Genomic DNA, 19650 nt, shown 5'->3' on the forward strand with positions numbered 1-19650 from the left:
CACTCCCTCCCACTGACTCTGACAGGATCTCTACACAGCAGCCCAGCCCACAGCCCACAGGGTAGCACATGCTCTCACCTCTCCATTCTCTGATCAAAATATAAAGTTTCCTTTGCTTCTGAACCAAACTCAGTCTCGATCTGTTGGCTCCAATGACACCAGGCAGGGGGACACTTGTTGGGGTCCACTCTGGAGGATCAGTAACAGAAATTGAGAACATTGTAACTTCAATGAACCGATGTTTGAGCCAAACTGTAATTAACATAGAACAGTGTATAAGGCTCGGGTAAAATAAGATGTTTCTAACACTTCCATTTGATATTTCCATCACTTTATTATAAGCAAGTTCAGTGAAAAGGTTTGTCTTATTTGTCAGGTCAATATTAGAGAAATGAAGTGATTTCTTTCGAAGGATGTACATCTAATAATCATGGTTAAAGCTTCAATCTTCTTTTAAATGCTTTTCCATTGAAAATGATACCTCTCTTTCAGCTCCCCCATTTCTGAGAAGTATAAAATCTTATAATTTATTATTACCAAAGGGGAAAGTTGGGAGGAGGGATAAATTAACAGTTTGGGATTAACACATACACACTGCTATGTATAAAATCGATCATCAACAAGGAACAACTGTATAGCACAGGGAACTACACTCAATATTTTGCAATAACCTATAAGGGGAAATAATCTGAAAAAGAATAGATTTTTTATTGACATCATCTATCAATGACAGTTAAAATGGAACCTAAGGGAAGCCGGTGGTGAGTGCTTCTGACCCTGAAGACTTCAATCATCTAAAGCTTGGACTCTGCCTACTTCCCAAGGCCCTTAATGAACATATGTGTAGCCGTAGCTTAAAAAATTCCCCAGTTTGGGTTGTGGAGAGACACTGATTTTGAAAAAGCCCTGGTGTTTTCCTCACATGAATGGGACCCTTCCTACAACTAAAACTTGCCTGTCACACCCAGAGGATGGTATACCGTCTGACCAGGATGAGTTTGGAAAAGGCATCTCATCTCCTCATCTCCTGGTACTAGGGTTCACCCCTCCAGCGTCTTTAATAACAGTCTCCCCACTTGGAGATGTCAGCATTGTCAAAATCCTGTTGCATACAGTTTGGAATTTGTCCAGAGGATGAAGCAGAAGGAGGAGGAACAATGACTGGCAAGTCCGAGGTGTTCGGACAGGCACATGTCACTCTAATTTCCAATCAGGAAGACGAATTGACCAAAGGTTAGGGTTGCCCATGGTAACAGAATAGGGCTTGAGGAAATTCCACTGCTTTGTGGCCAGTTCCCATAAACACAATTTGAAAAATGGAACTCAGGGGCACTAAAATTCACGAAACTGCAGAGTTGAAAATATCTATCACTGAAAAATGTCTTGAGGAAAGTCAGAGAAAAGGACTTGTAAGCAATGGAGAATGGCAGGAAAGGGATTGGAAGAGGTAGAAAGGACTCGCCATTAAGCACAAGAAAAGGGGTTGAACATTGCCAACACTGCAGTTGGCCAAAAAGTGTATATGCGTTTTTTCTGTATATATTCAAGAAAAGGGCATACACTTTTTTAGCCAACCAAACAGGTGGGCACTGGAAATCAATACTACAAAAGATATCACTTCGCATCAGTCAGAAGAGCCTTCCTCATAAAGTGTAAACACCAGAAATGCAGGACAGGGCAAGGAGAAAAGGGAGCCCTGTGAGGCTTATAGTGGAAACGTATATTGCCAACGGTCACTCTGGAGAAGTGTATTGTGTTTACTAAAGCATCTAAAAAATGAGCTACAGGGCACAGGGCACTAGCACTCATGGACGTATATCTTGGGAAAAACAAAAATCGAGAGGACTCAGGCACCCCAATATTTACCGCCTCTCAGTTTAAAAGATCCTCGACTAGGATATAACTTAAATGTCTCTGGAGGGAAAAAATGGATAGAGATGTGGTACTTATGTAGACCGGAATTTTACTCAGCCTGGAAATCAAAGAAATACGGCCAGTTGTAACAACTCCAGAGGAGTTAAGTATGATCGTTCGAAGTCACATAATTCAAAAGAAAAAGACACACAACATAGGATATCATTTAAAGCAACATAAGATATCACTAATACACGGAATGTAAACTTGGCTACACATGAACTGAAATACAAAACAGAACAGGGTCTGAAATTAGGAACCCAACTTATGCTTGCTAATGGGGAAAGGTGAGTTGGGATGCTGCATAGAACCAGAGATTGAAATTAGTACAGATACCGTTCCATAAGCCAAATGTGTAATAGTCAAGAGCTACTCGCTGCTCAACGAAATGGACTCAACACTCCATATTCAACGCCTAGGAATATACCTGACTAGTAAGAATCTTAAAACCCATGGATTTATATGTCTCCGTAAGAGAATCAACGTGTGTACAGCGGCATAAACGCAGCAGTGAAAATCCGATAAATCCCATTATCAAAATAAATTTCAAATACAGAACACAATGAGAGTGAAATAGGGAGCAATTATTAAATAATTAATTCAGGGCTTGTGATGCAACCTGGATTTACCACATCTACACCCAGAGCTGGGTGAAACATAACGCTGCACACTTCGGGCTGATAGCATTGGTGAGGTTCCGTGAGCAAATGCAGACCGTATGAAGTCATACTGCATGGTACCATTCCATGGGTCCCAACTCTCCAGGATTAAGGGATTCTTCCTTCCGTTAAAACATGCATGGGAAACCCAGAGTAACGTCCTCCCTGTGAGTGGGAATCGTTTTCAAATGCATCACAGTTTTCGTCCCCTGGTACTCGGGTTCACCATTCCACACGGTTTACTAACACTCTCCCCACTTGGAGAGTCAGTGCCTTTAACCTCCTGTTTGGCACAGTTTGCAAATTCTGTGCAAGATGAATAGGAAAAGTGAGAACCAATGAGATACCAGCTGTAGGTGTCTGCACGGGCAAATGTAACACACATTTCCCACCAGGAAGAGGAATTAACCAAACGTTCAGCATGCTGTGCCGGAACCAGATTAGGGCCTGAAGCAATCCTGCGGTTTTGCGCCCAGCTCACAGGAAAGCGAGTTGAAGAAAGGGGCTCAAGGGCACTGTAATTCACAAACCTGCAGAGTTATAAATGACAGCTATCGTCCAAAAATATATTGAAGGAAGGCTGCGAAGAGGACTTGGAAGTTGGGCAGAAATTCAGGAAAACGATTTCAGGGGGTAGACTGGAATTGCACTTAAAGCATAGGAAAGAGGCAGAACGGCGAGAATGATGCACTTGGCCTAAAACGGCGTATGCGTATTTTTCTGAATATATTCAAGAAAATACGCATACGCCCTTTTTGGCCAACCAAGCAAGCATGTTAAAGAAATCTGCACTACAATGAAGTCTCACTGCCCCCCGCTCAAAAGGGCCATCTGAAAAAAGCATAAAATCCAGAGGGGCAGGACAGGCCATGGAGAACAGGGAGCATTGTTATGCTGATGGGCGGGATGTGAATTGCCAACAGCCACTCTGGAGAAGTGTATGGTGTTTCCTGAAACACATAAATAACAAAGCAACACAGCCTATGGCACTTTCGCTTATGGTCCTATAGTTAGGGAAATTAAAATAAAAACCACACAGCCACCCCAACGTTTGGAACGGCTCTGTTTACAAGAACCACGTCTACGGTACAAGTTAAATATCGCAGAGAGCGAAAAATGGATAAAGAAGTTGTGGTACGTACGTACAATGGAATATCACTCAGCAATGAAATCTATGTCATCAGGACCATAGCGGCATAATGCGTGGATTCAGGTATGATGATCCTAAGTGAAATAGGTCACACAGAAAAACAAACATCATAAGATATCACTAATACACGGAATGTAAACTTGGCTACACATGTACTGAATTACAAAACAGAACAGGGTCTCCAATTTAGAAAACCAACTTATGCTTGCTTTTTGGGAAAGGTGAGTTTGGGTGCTGCATAAAAACAGATATAAATTCGCACAGAAACCATTCCATAAGCCAAATATGTAATAGACATGACCTACTCCTTGCTCAACGAAATGGACTCAACACCCCATATTCAATGCCTAGGAATATACCTGCCTAGTAAGAATCTTAAAACCCATGGATTTATATGTCTCCGTAAGAGAATCAAGCGTGTGTTCAGTGGCCTGAACGCAGCAGTGAAAATCTGATAAATCCCATTATCAAAATAAATTTCAAAAACACAACACAATGACAGTGAAATAGAGAGAAATTCTTAAATAATTCACTCAGGGCTTCTGATGCAACCTGGATTTACCACATCTACACCCAGAGATGGGGAGACATAAGGCCGGACACTTCGTTCTGATAGCATTGGTGAGGTTCAGTGAGCAAATGCAGAACCTTTGAGGTCATACTGCATGGTACCCATTCCATGGGTCCCAAATCTCCAGGTTTAAGGGATTCTTCCTTCCGCTACATCATGTATGGGAAACCCAGAGTATGGTCCACCATGTGATTAGGAAACGTTTTCAAATGCATCTCAGTTTTCCTCCCTTTATACTCGGGTTCACCATTTCAGACGCTTAACTAACATTCTCCTCACTTGGAGAGTCAGTGCCTTTAACCTCCTGTTTGGCACAGTTTACAATTTCACCGCAAGATGAACAGGAATAGGGAGAACAAATGAGACGCTAGCTGTAGCTGTCTGAACAGGCAAATTTAACGCTCTTTTCCCACAAGGAAGAGGAATTAACCTAAGGCTCAGCATGCCATGCCGGAACCAGATTAGGGCCTGAAGCAATCCTGCGGGTTTGCGGCCAGCTCACAAGAAAGCGATTTGAAGAAAGGAGCTCAGGGGCACTGAAACTCACAAACATGCAGAGTTATAAATGACAGCTATCGTCCAAAAATATATTGAAGGAAGGCTGCGAAGAGAACTTCTATGCATGGCAGAATTGCAGGAAAACGATTTCAAGGGGTAGACGGGAATTGCATTTAAAGCATAGGAAAAGAGGCAGAACGTCGACAATGATGCACTTGGCCAAAAAGGGCGTATGCGTTTTTTCCTGAATATATTCAGGAAAAAACGTATACGCCCTTTTTGGCCAACCAAACAAGCATGTTAAAGAAATCTGCACTACAATGAAGTCTCACTGCCCCCCGGTCAAAAGGGCCATCTGAAAAAAGTTTAAAATCCAGAAATGCAGCACAGGCCATGAAGAACAGGGAGCCTTGTTATGCTGGTGGGTGGGATGTAAATTGCCAAGAGCCACTCTGGAGAAGTGTATGGTGTTTCCTGAAACACCTAAAAAACAAAGCAACGGAGCCTACGGCACTTCCACTTACGGTCCTATAGCTTAAGGAAATTAAGATCAAAAACACACAGCCACCCCAAGGTTTTAGACGGCTCTGTTTACAAGAACCTCATCTACGGTACACGTTAAATATCCCAGAAAGCGAAAAATGGATAAAGAAGTTGTGGTACATACGTACAATGGAATATCACTCACCAATGAAATCTATGTCATCTGGCCCGTCCTGGCATAATGAGTGGATTCAGTTACAATGATTCTAAGTGAAATAAGTCACACAGAAAATGAAACATCATAAGATATCACTAATACACCGAATGTAATCTTGGCTACACATGAACTGAATTACAAAACAGAACAGGGTCTCAAATTTAGAAAACCAACTTATGTTTGCTTAAGGGGAAAGGTGAGTGGGGTGCTGCAAAAAACCAGAGATAGAAATTAGCACAGATACCACTCCATACGTCAAATATTTAATAGTCAAGACCTACCCCTTTCTCAACGAAATGGGCTAAACACCCTATATTCAACGCCTAGGAATACACCTGACTAGAAAGAATTTTCAAACCCATGGATTTATATGTCTCCATAAGAGAATCAAGCGTGTGTACAGCTGCATGAATGCAGCAGAGAAAATCCGATAAATCCCATTATCAAAATGAATTACAAAAAGAAAAGAGAAGGACAGTGAAATAGAGAGCAATTCTTAAATAATTCATTCAGGGCTTGTGATGCAACCTGGATTTACCTCATCTACACCCAGAGCAGAGTGAGACATAAGGTTGGACACTTCGGGCTGATAGCATTGGTGAGGTTCGATGAGCAAATGCAAACCATTTGAAGTCATACTGCATGGTACCCATTCCATGGGTCCCAACTCTCCAGGTTTAAGCGATTCTTCCTTCAGCTAAAACATGCATGGGAAACCCACAGTATGGTGCACCGTGTGACCGGGAAACGTTTTCAAATGCATCTCAGTTTTCGTCCCCTTTTACTCGGGTTCAAAATTCCACACCCTTTACTAACACTCTCCCCACATGGAGAGTCAGTGCCTTTAACCTGCTGTTTGGCAGAGTTTGCAATTTCTGCACAAGATGAACAGGATTAGGGAGAAGCAATGAGAGGCTAGCTGTAGGTGTCTGCACGGGCAAATTTAACACTCATTTCCAACCAGGAAGAGGAATTAACCAAAGGCTGAGCATGCCGTGCCGGAACCAGATTAGGGCCAGAAGCAATCCTGCGGGTTTGCAGCCAGCTCACAAGAAAGCGATTTGAAGAAAGGAGCTCAGGGGCACTGTAATTCACAAACCTGCAGAGTTATAAATGACAGCTATCGTCCAAAAATATATTGAAGGAAGGCTGCGAAGAGGACTTGAAAGCGGGGCAGAATTGCAGGAAAATGATTTCAGGGCGTAGACTGGAATTGCATTTAAAGCATAGGAAAAGAGGCAGAACATCGACAATGATGCACTTGGCCAAAAAGGGCATATGCGTTTTTTCCTGAATATATTCAGGAAAAAACGCATACGTGCTTTTAGGTCAACAAAGCAAGCATGTTAAAGAAATCTGCACTAAAATGAAGTCTCACTGCCCCCCGGTCAAAAGGGCCATCTGAAAAAAGTGTAAAATCCAGAAAGGCAGCACAGGCCATGGAGAAGAGGGAGCCTTGTTATGCTGATGGGTGGGATGTAAATTGCCAAGAGCCACTCTGGAGAAGTGTATGGTGTTTCCTGAAACACCTAAAAAACAAAGCAACGGAGCCTACGGCACTTCCACTTATGGTCCTATAGCTTAGGGAAATTAAAATAAAAAACACACAGCCACCCCAAAGTTTCAGACGGCTCTGTTTACTAGAACCTCGTCTAAGGTACAAGTTAAATATCCCAGAAAGCGAAAAATGGATAAAGAAGTTGTGGTACGTACGTACAATGGAATATCACTCACCAATGAAATCTATGTCATCTGGCCCGTCGTGGCATAATGAGTGGATTCAGGTACGATGATTCTAAGTGAAATAAGTCACACAGAAAATGAAACATCATAAGATATCACTAATACACCGAATGTAATCTTGGCTACACATGAACTGAAATACAAAACAGAACAGGGTCTCAAATTTAGAAAACCAACTTATGCTTGCTTATGGGGAAAGGTGAGTTGGGGTGCTGCATAAAACCAGAGATAGAAATGAGCACAGATACCATTCCATACGTCAAATATGTAATAGTCAAGACCTACCCCTTGCTCAACGAAATGCGCTAAACACCCTATATTCAAAGCCTAGTAATACACCTGCCTAGTAAGAATCTTCAAACCCATGGATTTATATGTCTCCATAAGAGAATCAAGCGTGTGTACAGCTGCATGAAGGCAGCAGAGAAAATCCGACAGATCCCATTATCAAAATGAATTACAAAAACAAAACACAATGACAGTGAAATAGAGAGCAATTCTTAAATAATTCATTCAGGGCTTGTGATGCAACCTGGATTTACCTCATCTACACCCAGAGCTGAGTGAGACATAAGGTTGGACACTTCGGGCTGATAGCATTGGTGAGGTTCGATGAGCAAATGAAGACCATTTGAAGTCATACTGCATGGTACCCATTCCATGGGTCCCAACTCTCCAGGTTTAAGCGATTCTTCCTTCAGCTAAATCATGCATGGGAAACCCACAATATGGTGCACCGTGTGACCGGGAAACGTTTTCAAATGCATCTCAGTTTTTGTCCCCTTTTACTCGGGTTCACAATTCTAGAACCTTTACTAACACTGTCCCCACTTGGAGAGTCAGTGCCTTTAACCTCCTGTTTGGCACAGTTTGCAATTTCTGCGCAAGATGAACAGGAATAGGGAGAACCAATGAGAGACTAGCTGTAGGTGTCTGCACGGACAAATTTAACGCTCATTTCCCACCAGGAAGAGGAACTAACCAAAGGCTCTGCATGCCGTGCCGGAACCGGATTAGGGCCTGAAGCAATCCTGCGGGTTTGCGGCCAGCTCACAAGAAAGCGATTGGAAGAAAGGAGCTCAGGGGCACTGTAATTCACAAGCCTGCAGAGTTATAAATGACAGCTATCGTCCAAAAATATATTGAAGGAAGTCTGCCAAGAGAACTTGAATGCGGGGCAGAATTGCAGGAAAATGATTTCAGGGGGTAGACTGGAATTGCATTTAAAGCATAGGAAAAGAGGCAGAACGTCGACAATGATGCACTTGGCCAAAAAGGGCGTATGCGTTTTTTCCTGAATATATTCAGGAAAAAACGAATATGCACTTTTTGGCCAACCAAGCAAGCATGTTAAGGAAATCTGCACTACAATGAAGTCTCACTGCCCCCAGGTCAAAAGGGCCATCTGAAAAAATGTAAAATCCAGAAAGGCAGCACAGGCCATGGAGAACAGGGAGCCTTGTTATGCTAATGGGTGGGATGTAAATTGCCGACAGCCACTCTGGAGAAGTGTATGGTGTTTCCTGAAACACCTAAAAAACAAAGCAACGGAGCCTACGGCACTTCCACTTATGGTCCTATAGCTTAGGGAAATTAAAATAAAAAACACACAGCCACCCCAAAGTTTCAGACGGCTCTGTTTACTAGAACCTCGTCTAAGGTACAAGTTAAATATCCCAGAAAGCGAAAAATGGATAAAGAAGTTGTGGTACGTACGTACAATGGAATATCACTCACCAATGAAATCTATGTCATCTGGCCCGTCGTGGCATAATGAGTGGATTCAGGTACGATGATTCTAAGTGAAATAAGTCACACAGAAAATGAAACATCATAAGATATCACTAATACACCGAATGTAATCTTGGCTACACATGAACTGAAATACAGAACAGAACAGGGTCTCAAATTTAGAAAACCAACTTATGCTTGCTTATGGGGAAAGGTGAGTTGGGGTGCTGCATAAAACCAGAGATAGAAATGAGCACAGATACCATTCCATACGTCAAATATGTAATAGTCAAGACCTACCCCTTGCTCAACGAAATGCGCTAAACACCCTATATTCAAAGCCTAGTAATACACCTGCCTAGTAAGAATCTTCAAACCCATGGATTTATATGTCTCCATAAGAGAATCAAGCGTGTGTACAGCTGCATGAAGGCAGCAGAGAAAATCCGACAGATCCCATTATCAAAATGAATTACAAAAACAAAACACAATGACAGTGAAATAGAGAGCAATTCTTAAATAATTCATTCAGGGCTTGTGATGCAACCTGGATTTACCTCATCTACACCCAGAGCTGAGTGAGACATAAGGTTGGACACTTCGGGCTGATAGCATTGGTGAGGTTCGATGAGCAAATGAAGACCATTTGAAGTCATACTGCATGGTACCCATTCCATGGGTCCCAACTCTCCAGGTTTAAGCGATTCTTCCTTCAGCTAAAACATGCATGGGAAACCCACAATATGGTGCACCGTGTGACCGGGAAACGTTTTCAAATGCATCTCAGTTTTTGTCCCCTTTTACTCGGGTTCACAATTCCAGAACCTTTACTAACACTGTCCCCACTTGGAGAGTCAGTGCCTTTAACCTCCTGTTTGGCACAGTTTGCAATTTCTGCGCAAGATGAACAGGAATAGGGAGAACCAATGAGAGACTAGCTGTAGGTGTCTGCACGGACAAATTTAACGCTCATTTCCCACCAGGAAGAGGAACTAACCAAAGGCTCTGCATGCCGTGCCGGAACCGGATTAGGGCCTGAAGCAATCCTGCGGGTTTGCGGCCAGCTCACAAGAAAGCGATTGGAAGAAAGGAGCTCAGGGGCACTGTAATTCACAAGCCTGCAGAGTTATAAATGACAGCTATCGTCCAAAAATATATTGAAGGAAGTCTGCCAAGAGAACTTGAATGCGGGGCAGAATTGCAGGAAAATGATTTCAGGGGGTAGACTGGAATTGCATTTAAAGCATAGGAAAAGAGGCAGAACGTCGACAATGATGCACTTGGCCAAAAAGGGCGTATGCGTTTTTTCCTGAATATATTCAGGAAAAAACGAATACGCACTTTTTGGCCAACCAAGCAAGCATGTTAAGGAAATCTGCACTACAATGAAGTCTCACTGCCCCCAGGTCAAAAGGGCCATCTGAAAAAATGTAAAATCCAGAAAGGCAGCACAGGCCATGGAGAACAGGGAGCCTTGTTATGCTAATGGGTGGGATGTAAATTGCCGACAGCCACTCTGGAGAAGTGTATGGTGTTTCCTGAAACACCTAAAAAACAAAGCAACGGAGCCTACGGCACTTACACTTATGGTCCTATAGTTTAGGGAAATTAAAATCAAAAACACACAGCCACCCCAAGGTTTCAGATGGCTCTGTTTACAAGAACCACGTCTACGGTACAAGTTAAATATCCCAGAAAGCGAAAAATGGAGAAAGAAGTTGTGGTATGTACGTACAAAGGAATATCACTCACCAATGAAGTCTCTGTCATCTGGCCCGTCGTGGCATAGAGTGTGGATTCAGGTACGATGATTCTAAGTGAAATAAGTCACACAGAAAATGAAACATCATAAGATATCACTAATACACGAAATGTAATCTTGGCTACACGTGAACTGAATTACAAAACAGAACAGGGTCTCAAATTTAGAAAACAAACTTATGTTTGCTTAAGGGGAAAGGTGAGTTGGGGTGCTGCATAAAACCAGAGATAGAAATTAGCACAGATACCATTCCATAAGTCAAATATGTAATAGTCAAGACCTACCCCTTGCTCAACGAAATGGGCTAAACACCCTATATTCAAAGCCTAGGAATACACCTGACTAGTAAGAATCTTCAAACCCATGGATTTATATGTGTCCAAAAGAGAATCAAGTGTGTGTAGAGCTGCAGGAAGGCAGCAGAGGAAATCCGATAAATCCCATTATCAAAATTAATTACAAAAACAAAACACAATGACAGTGAAATAGAGAGCAATTCTTAAAGAATTCATTCAGGGCTCTTGATGCAACCTGGATTTACCTCATCTACACCCAGAGCTGAGTGAGACATAAGGTTGGACACTTCGCGCTGATAGCATTGGTGAGGTTCGATGAGCAAATGCAGACCATTTGAAGTCATACTGCATGGTACCCATTCCATGGGTCCCAACTCTCCAGGTTTAAGCGACTCTTCCTTCAGCTAAAACATGCATGGGAAACCCACAGTATGGTGCACCGTGTGACCGGGTAACGTTTTCAAATGCATCTCAGTTTTTGTCCCCTTTTACTCGGGTTCACAATTCCAGACCATTTACTAACACTCTCCCCACTTGGAGAGTCAGTGCCTTTAACCTGCTGATTGGCACAGTTTGCAATTTCTGCGCAAGATGAACAGGAATAGGGAGAACCAATGAGAGACTAGCTGTAGGTGTCTGCAGGGGCAAATTTAACGCTCATTTCCCATCAGGAAGAGGATTTAACCAAAGGCTCAGCATGCCGTGCCGGAACCAGATTAGGGCCTGAAGCAATCTTGCGGGTTTGCGGCCAGCTCAAAAGAAAGCAATTTGAAGAAAGGAGATCAGGGGCACTGTAATTCACAAACCTGCAGAGTTATAAATGACAGCTATCGTCCAAAAATATATTGAAGGAAGGCTGCGAAGAGGACTTGAAAGCGGGACAGAATTGCAGGTAAACGATTTCAGGGGGTAGACTGGAATTGCATTTAAAGTATAGGAAAAGAGGCAGAACGTCGACAATGATGCACTTGGCCAAAAAGGGCGTATGCGATTTTTCCTGAATATATTCAGGAAAAAACGCATACGCACTTTTTGGTCAACCAAGCAAGCAAGTTAAAGAAATCTGCACTACAATGAAGTCTCACTGCCCCCCGGTCAAAAGGGCCATCTGAAAAAAGTATAAAATCCAGAAATGCAGCACAGGCCATGGAGAACAGGGAGCCTTGTTATGCTGATGGGTGGGATGTAAATTGCCAAGAGCCACTCTGGAGAAGTGTATGGTGTTTCCTGAAACACCTAAAAAACAAAGCAACGGAGCCTACGGCACGTCCACTTATGGTCCTATAGCTTAGGGAAATTAAAATCAAAAACACACAGCCACCCCAAAGTTTCAGACGGCTGTGTTTACAAGAACCTCGTCTACGGTACAAGTTAAATATACAAGAAAGTGAAAAATGGATAAAGAAGTTGTGGTACGTACGTACAATGGAATATCACTCACCAATGAAATCTATGTCATCTGGCCCGTCGTGGCATAATGAGTGGATTCAGGTACGATGATTCTAAGTGAAATAAGTCACACAGAAAATGGAACATCATAAGATATCACTAATACACCGAATGTAATCTTGGCTACACATGAACTGAATAACAAAACAGAACAGGTTTTCAAATTTAGAAAACCAACTTATGTTTGCTTAAGGGGAAAGGTGAGTTGGGGTTCTGCAAAAACCAGAGATAGAAATTAGGACAGATACCATTCCATACGTCAAGTATGTAATAGTCAACACCTACCCCTTGCTCAACGAAATGGGCTAAACACCCTATATTCAACACCTAGGAACACACCTGACTAGAAAGAATCTTCAAACCCATGGATTTATATGTCTCCATAAGAGAATCAAGCGTGTGTACAGCTGCATGAAGGCAGCAGAGAAAATCCGATAAATCCCATTATCAAAATGAATTACAAAAACAAAACACAATGACAGTGAAATAGAGAGCAATTCTTAAATAATTCATTCAGGGCTTGTGATGGAACCTGGATTTACCTCATCTACACCCAGAGGTGAGTGAGACATAAGGTTGGACACTTCGGGCTGATAGCATTGTTGAGGTTCGATGAGCAAATGCAGACCATTTGAAGTCATACTGCATGGTACCCATTCCATGGGTCCCAACTCTCCAGGTTTAAGCGATTCTTCCTTCAGCTAAAACATGCATGGGAAACCCACAGTATGCTGCACCGTGTGACCGGGAAACGTTTTCAAATGCATCTCAGTTTTTGTCCCCTTTTACTCGGGTTCACAATTCCAGACCCTTTACTAACACTCTCCCCACTTGGAGAGTCAGTGCCTTTAAACTCCTGTTTGGCACAGTTTGCAATTTTTGCGCAAGATGAACAGGAATAGGGAGAACCAATGAGAGACTAGCTGTAGGTGTCTGCAGGGGCAAATTTAACGCTCATTTCCCACCAGGAAGAGGATTTAACCAAAGGCTCAGCATGCCGTGCCGGAACCAGATTAGGGCCTGAAGCAATCTTGCGGGTTTGCGGCCAGCTCAAAAGAAAGCAATTTGAAGAAAGGAGATCAGGGGCACTGTAATTCCCAAACCTGCAGAGTTATAAATGACAGCTATCGTCCAAAAATATATTGAAGGAAGGCTGCGAAGAAGACTTGAAAGCGGGGCAGAATTGCAGGAAAACGATTTCAGGGGGTAGACTGGAATTGCATTTAAAGCATAGGAAAAGAGGCAGAACGTCGACAATGATGCACTTGGCCAATAAGGGCGTATGCGATTTTTCCTGAATATATTCAGGAAAAAACGCATACGCACTTTTTGGTCAACCAAGCAAGCAAGTTAAAGAAATCTGCACTACAATGAAGTCTCACTGCCCCCCGGTCAAAAGGGCCATCTGAAAAAAGTATAAAATCCAGAAATGCAGCACAGGCCATGGAGAACAGGGAGCCTTGTTATGCTGATGGGTGGAATGTAAATTGCCAAGAGCCTCTCTGGAGAAGTGTATGGTGTTTCCCGAAACACCTAAAAAACAAAGCAACGGAGCCTACGGCACGTCCACTTATGGTCCTATAGCTTAGGGAAATTAAAATCAAAAACACACAGCCACCCCAAAGTTTCAGACGGCTCTGCTTACAAGAACCTCGTCTACGGTACAAGTTAAATATCCCAGAATGTGAAAAATGGATAAAGAAGTTGTGGTACGTACGTACAATGGAATATCACACAGCAATGAAATCTATGTCATCAGGCCCGTCGCGGCATAATGAGTGAATTCAGGTACGATGATTCTAAGTGAAATAAGTCACACAGAAAATGAAACATCATAAGATATCACTAATACACGGAATGTAAACTTGGCTACACATGAACTGAATTACAAAACAGAACAGGGTCTCAAATTTAGAAAACCAACTTATGCTTGCTTAAGGGGAAAGGTGAGTTGGGGTGCTGCATAAAACCAGAGATAGAAATTAGCACAGATACCTTTCCATAAGCCAAATATGTAATAGTCAAGACCTACCCCTTGCTCAACGAAATGGACTAAAGACCCCATATTCAACGCCTAGTAATACACCTGACTAGTAAGAATCTTCAAACCCATGGTTTTATATGTCTCCATAAGAGCATCAAGCATGTGTACAGCTGCATGAAGGCAGCAGAGAAAATCCGATAAATCCCATTATCAAAATGAATTAAAAAACAAAACACAATGACAGTGAAATAGAGAGCAATTCTTAAATAATTCATTCAGGGCTTGTGATGCAACCTGGATTTACCTCATCTACACCCAGAGCTGAGTGAGACATAAGGTTGGACACTTCGCGCTGATAGCATTGGTGAGGTTCGATGAGCAAATGAAGACCATTTGAAGTCATACTGCATGGTACCCATTCCATGGGTCCCAACTCTCCAGGTTTAAGCGATTCTTCCTTCAGCTAAAACATGCATGGGAATCCCACAGTATGGTGCACCGTGTGACCGGGAAACGTTTTCAAATGCATCTCAGTTTTCGTCCCCTTTTATTTGGGTTCACTATTCCAGACCCTTTACTAACACGCTCCCCACTTGGAGAGTCAGTGCCTTTAACCTCCTGTTGGGCACAGTTTGCAATTTCTGCGCAAGATGAAAAGGAATAGGGAGAACGAATGAGAGACTAGCTCTAGGTGTCTGCACGGGCAAATTTAACGCTCATTTCCCACCAGGAAGAGGAATTAACCAAACGCTCAGCATGCCGTGCCGGAACCAGATTAGGGCCTTACGCAATCCTGTGGGTTTGCGGCCAGCTCACAAGATAGCGAGTTGAAGAAATGAGCTCAGGGGCACTGTAACTCACAAACCTGCAGAGTAATAAATGACAGCTATCGTCCAAAAATATATTGAAGGAAGGCTGCAAAGACGACTTGTAAGTGGGGTAGAATTGCAGGAGAACGATTTCAGGGGGTAGACGGGAATTGCATTTAAAGCATAGGAAAAGAGGCAGAACGTCGACAATGATGCTCTTGGCCAAAAAGGGCGTATGCGTTTTTTCCTGAATATATTCAGGAAAAAACGCATACGCCCTTTTTGGCCAACCAAGCAAGCATGTTAAAGAAATCTGCACTACAATGAAGTCTCACTGCCCCCCGGTCAAAAGGGCCATCTGAAAAAAGTGTAAAATCCAGAAAGGCAGCACAGGCCATGGAGAACAGGGAGCCTTGTTATGCTGATGGGCGGGATGTAAATTGCCAACAGCCACCCTGGAGAAGTGTATGGTGTTTCCCGGAACACCGAAAAAACAAAGTAACGGAGCCTACGGCACTTCCACTTATGGTCCTATAGCTTAGGGAAATTAAAATCAAAAACACACAGCCACCCCAAAGTGTCAGACGTCTCTGTTTACAAGAACCTCGTCTACGGTACAAGTTAAATATCCCAGAATGTGAAAAATGGATAAAGAAGTTGTGGTACGTACGTACAATGGAATATCACACAGCAATGAAATCTATGTCATCAGGCCCGTCGCGGCATAATGAGTGGATTCAGGTACCATGATTCTAAGTGAAATAAGTCACACAGAAAATGAAACATCATAAGATATCACTACTACACGGAATGTAAACTTGGCTACACATGAACTGAATTACAAAACAGAACAGGGTCTCAAATTTAGAAAACCAACTTATGCTTGCTTAAGGGGAAAGGTGAGTTGGGGTGCTGCATAAAACCAGAGATAGAAATTAGCACAGATACCTTTCCATAAGCCAAATATGTAATAGTCAAGTCCTACCCCTTGCTCAACGAAATGGACTGAACACCCCATATTCAACGCCTAGGAATACACCTGACTAGTAAGAATCTTCAAACCCATGGATTTATATGTCTCCGTAAGAGAATGAAGCGTGTGTACAGCGGCATGATTGCAGCAGAGAAAATCCGATAAATCCCATTATCAAAATGAATTACACAAACAAAACCCAAGGACAGTGAAATAGAGAGCAATTCTTAAATAATTCATTCAGGGCTTGTGATGCAACCTGGATTTACCACATCTACACCCAGAGCTGAGTGAGACATAAGGTTGGGCACTTCGGGCTGATAACATTGGTGAGGTTCGATGAGCAAATGCAGACCCTTTGAAGTCATACAGCATGGTACCCATTCCATGGGTCCCAACTCTCCAAGTTTAAGGGATTCTTCCTTCAGCTAAAACATGCATGGGAAACCCACAGTATGGTGCACCGTGTGACTGGCAAACGTTTTCAAATGCATCTCAGTTTTCGTCCCCTTTTACTCGGGTTCACCATTCCAGACCCTTTACGAACACTCTCCCCACTTGGAGAGTCAGTGCCTTTAACCTCCTGTTGGGCACAGTTTGCAATTTCTGCGCAAGATGAAAAGGAATAGGGAGAACAAATGAGAGACTAGCTCTAGGTGTCTGCACGGGCAAATTTAACGCTCATTTCCCACCAGGAAGAGGAATTAACCAAAGGCTCAGCATGCCGTGCCGGAACCAGATTAGGGACTGAGGCAATCCTGTGGGTTTGTGGCCAGCTCACAAGATAGCGAGTTGAAGAAATGAGCTCAGGGGCACTGTAACTCACAAACCTGCAGAGTTATAAATGACAGCTATCGTCCAAAAATATATTGAAGGAAGGCTGCGAAGACGACTTGTAAGTGGGGCAGAATCGCAGGAAAACGATTTCAGGGGGTAGACGGGAATTGCATTTAAAGCATAGGAAAAGAGGCAGAATGTCGACAATGATGCTCTTGGCCAAAAAGGGCGTATGCGTTTTTTCCTGAATATATATATTCAGGAAAAATCGTATACGCCCTTTTTGGCCAACCAAGCAAGCATGTTAAAGAAATCTGCACTACAATGAAGTCTCACTGCCCCCCGGTCAAAAGGGCCATCTGAAAAAAGTGTAAAATCCAGAAAGGCAGCACAGGCCATGGAGAACAGGGAGCCTTGTTATGCTGATGGGCGGGATGTAAATTGCCAACAGCCACCCTGGAGAATTGTATGGTGTTTCCCGGAACACCGAAAAAACAAAGCTACAGAGCCTACGGCACTTCCACTTATGGTCCTATTGCTTAGGGAAATTAAAATCAAAAACACACAGCCACCCCAAAGTGTCGGACGGCTCTGTTTACAAGAACCTCGTCTACGGTACAAGTTAAATATCCCAGAATGTGAAAAATGGATAAAGAAGTTGTGGTACGTACGTACAATGGAATATCACACAGCAATGAAATCTATGTCATCAGGCCCGTCGCGGCATAATGAGTGGATTCAGGTACGATGATTCTAAGTGAAATAAATCACAGAGAAAATGAAACATCATAAGATATCACTAATACACGGAATGTAAACTTGGCTACACATGAACTGAATTACAAAACAGAACAGGGTCTCAAATTTAGAAAACCAACTTATGCTTGCTTAAGGGGAAAGGTGAGTTGGGGTGCTGCATAAAACCAGAGATAGAAATTAGCACAGATACCTTTCCATAAGCCAAATATGTAATAGTCAAGACCTACCCCTTGCTCAACGAAATGGACTAAACACCCCATATTCAACGCCTAGGAATACACCTGACTAGTAAGAATCTTCAAACCCATGGATTTATATGTCTCCGTAAGAGAATGAAGCGTGTGTACAGCGGCATGAATGCAGCAGAGAAAATCCGATAAATCCCATTATCAAAATGAATTACACAAACAAAACCCAAGGACAGTGAAATAGAGAACAATTCTTAAATAATTCATTCAGGGCTTGTGATGCAACCCGGATTTACCGCATCTACACCCAGAGCTGAGTGAGACATAAGGTTGGGCACTTCGGGCTGATAGCATTGGTGAGGTTCGATGAGCAAATGCAGACCCTTTGAAGTCATACAGCATGGTACCCATTCCATGGGTCCCAACTCTCCAAGTTTAAGGGATTCTTCCTTCAGCTAAAACATGCATGGGAAACCCACAGTATGGTGCACCGTGTGACTGGCAAACGTTTTCAAATGCATCTCAGTTTTCGTCCCCTTTTCCTCGGGTTCACCATTCCAGACCCTTTACGAACACTCTCCCCACTTGGAGAGTCAGTGCCTTTAACCTCCTGTTGGGCACAGTTTGCAATTTCTGCGCAAGATGAAAAGGAATAGGGAGAGCAAATGAGAGACTAGCTGTAGGTGTCTGCACGGGCAAATTTAACGCTCATTTCCCACCAGGAAGAGGAATTAACCAAAGGCTCAGCATGCCGTGCCGGAACCAGATTAGGGCCTGAGGCAATCCTGTGGGTTTGTGGACAGCTCACAAGATAGCGAGTTGAAGAAATGAGCTCAGGGGCACTGTAACTCACAAACCTGCAGAGTTATAAATGACAGCTATCGTCCAAAAATATATTGAAGGAAGGCTGCGAAGACGACTTGTAAGTGGGGCAGAATCGCAGGAAAACGATTTCAGGGGGTAGACGGGAATTGCATTTAAAGCATAGGAAAAGAGGCAGAATGTCGACAATGATGCTCTTGGCCAAAAAGGGCGTATGCGTTTTTTCCTGAATATATATATTCAGGAAAAAACGCATACGCCCTTTTTGGCCAACCAAGCAAGCATGTTAAAGAAATCTGCACTACAATGAAGTCTCACTGCCCCCCGGTCAAAAGGGCCATCTGAAAAAAGTGTAAAATCCAGAAAGGCAGCACAGGCCATGGAGAACAGGGAGCCTTGTTATGCTGATGGGCGGGATGTAAATTGCCAACAGCCACCCTGGAGAATTGTATGGTGTTTCCCGGAACACCGAAAAAACAAAGCTACAGAGCCTACGGCACTTCCACTTATGGTCCTATTGCTTAGGGAAATTAAAATCAAAAACACACAGCCACCCCAAAGTGTCGGACGGCTCTGTTTACAAGAACCTCGTCTACGGTACAAGTTAAATATCCCAGAATGTGAAAAATGGATAAAGAAGTTGTGGTACGTACGTACAATGGAATATCACACAGCAATGAAATCTATGTCATCAGGCCCGTCGCGGCATAATGAGTGGATTCAGGTACGATGATTCTAAGTGAAATAAATCACAGAGAAAATGAAACATCATAAGATATCACTAATACACGGAATGTAAACTTGGCTACACATGAACTGAATTACAAAACAGAACAGGGTCTCAAATTTAGAAAACCAACTTATG

This window comes from Delphinapterus leucas, chromosome 6, assembly GCF_059928025.1.
Source record: "Delphinapterus leucas isolate spDelLeu-1000000601 "Yukka" chromosome 6, BTC_Dleu_Yukka2, whole genome shotgun sequence".
Classification (NCBI taxonomy): domain Eukaryota; kingdom Metazoa; phylum Chordata; class Mammalia; order Artiodactyla; family Monodontidae; genus Delphinapterus; species Delphinapterus leucas.